Below are 2500 nucleotides of genomic sequence, written 5' to 3'. Positions count from 1 at the left end.
GAATTTCCGAGCTTAAGGTTGAAATGTGATATGGGAGAAGTTTTTTAGTATTGCTCTGTAAGCAGGAAGGGTTCACAGGCCTGTTGGAAGCTTGCTTGAGTTTCAACAAAATGAGCCCCAAAATCAGTGAAAAATTGTGAAGCAGATGAATAATAAAGTAGCTGCCATTTCCAAAATGATGAAATTACCTGGTGATAAATAACGTCGAACGCGTCTTGGAGAGTACATTTTGACTTTGCATAAACAAGAGTTGTGCGATTGTGATCTTTGTTTTGACTTCGCTCATTTCATTGTCAAACTTTATAACACTTCACAGAAAAAGAAACTTACAAAAACCCGGTATCTTGCCATCATTTGACACAGATGCTTCACTGTTTGGCGAGTAAACATGCCGCGTTAACTTAATCACGGCGCCCACTGAATTCCGGCCATGTCACTTTCGATTTGGCGATTTATTTGAACGTAGCAAAAATCTCCCAAAATGTTTGTCGCTGATCGTAACTTTTTATATTCTATATTCACGGTTCAAAATTAATGTTGTTTTCATGTCGTAAATATGTTATTCTCGATCAACCTTCCTGGAGACTTCCTTCTGCTCTTTCTAAAAGCTGTGTATCAATAGTTGTTTACTTTTGCATCAATATTTGTTTTTGCATAAAGCAAGCTAACAAGATCTGTACCTTGCTGAGTTCGCATTTGTTAGCGTTAATAGTATTTTCGGTCCGATGCTTCTGTTTTATGAGAGGTATATAGTTTTGGTCTCCCATCCAAACACTAACCCCGCCGAACAGGGATTGACTTTAGTGAACTTCGGCATTACAAAGCTGTAAGATGCTCAGCGGGCACGCTTAAACCTGTGGTGGAAAGAAGTTTATCAACACGTCAGCCCAGAAGCCAATGTTTCTCACTTCCCATTTATTTTCTTCAATCTTTCTGGGTTCAGTACTTTGCTAGTAACCACATGTCTTCTCAGACTATTTACCCAATACTTCTACCATGGCACTACAATGATAAACAATACCAATGCACTGTTAGAGCTACATATTACGCAAGGACAGATCTGTTTCGTCGTACGAACGTGTGAGGACCTGTGAGCCAAAGGGCCTCTTCTGGTATGACTTCTTAATGACCTTGAAAAAAATTGTTTGGAACGGTGCACGTACCACAGGCAACCCAGTGTACCCTCACGTAGGGTCTAGTTCTTATTTCGCTTTGTGTATTGAAACTCTTGAGAAATAAAGATAGAAATGTGAACGCAAACTCTCTGAACGGTATTCTTTGGTATCAACATGCATAATTAGCCTTTAAACGCATAACGTAAGGCGCAATATAACGAGACAACAGACGCATTGGCGTTTTTGGATGGGAACACTGCCTTGCGGCTGGTTAGCCTATGCGACTTCCAGATTGCGTGACATAGAACAACCTCACTTATCTCCCCAGCACTACGAGCTACATATTACGCAAGGACAGATCTGTTTCGTCGTACGAACGTGTGAGGACCTGTGAGCCAAAGGGCCTCTTCTGGTATGACTTCTTAATGACCTTGAAAAAAATTGTTTGGAACGGTGCACGTACCACAGGCAACCCAGTGTACCCTCACGGAGGGTCTAGTTCTTATTTCGCTTTGTGTATTGAAACTCTTGAGAAATAAAGATAGAAATGTGAACGCAAACTCTCTGAACGGTATTCTTTGGTATCAACATGCATAATTAGCTTTTAAACGCATAACGTAAGGCGCAATATAACGAGACAACAGACGTATTGGCGTTTTTGGATGGAAACACTGCCTTGCGGCTGGTTAGCCTATGCGACTTCCAGATTGCGTGACATAGAACAACCTCACTTATCTCCCCAGCACTACGAGCTGAGTGGTAAACAGGATGTAGTTTCGTTTTCGTGGGTTGTTTTTCAAAGCTGAGAGAGACGATCAGATCACGCAACAACTACAATAGATTTAATCAGTCCAGTTGAGACGTTTACCATGAGGACGTGTACAGGCAGTAACCAGTAGGTACAACTTCGATTCAATAACAACAACAACGTTAGCTAGAACTTCTCACTTAACTTGAGCTCGCTCGCGTAAATCCGAAACTTCTGGACAACAACAATTCTTGTATCCGTATTCCGTAGATATTCTTTCACAATTTAATATTCTGTCAAAATCTGTCAAAACACAAAAATAGCAACGCACGCTACAAATCTAGTCGCATTTACCGCTTCGTCGAATTTCCATGCTTAACACAGGAACTTTTAGTTATTGTGAAAATATTTCTCTATTCGTTAGCAATTACCCTTTCCGAGAAATCGACCGGTCTGCGAATATTTCTCAATGGGATGTCAAAAGGCCAAGTGGATGTTATGCATAATCGGGCGATCAAGTTACGCGTGTGACGTGTTATAAATATTTTTTCACAAAATGTTCCCGAATCGTCAAGTATCACCACAGAAGACAAGAACATCGTTCTAAAAGCCTATTCTACGCAAAAAGTAGGTTCTA

The sequence above is a fragment of the Montipora foliosa genome, chromosome 11 (assembly GCF_036669935.1).
Source record: "Montipora foliosa isolate CH-2021 chromosome 11, ASM3666993v2, whole genome shotgun sequence".
NCBI lineage: Eukaryota > Metazoa > Cnidaria > Anthozoa > Scleractinia > Acroporidae > Montipora > Montipora foliosa.
Note: the sequence above shows the minus strand (reverse complement) of the source record.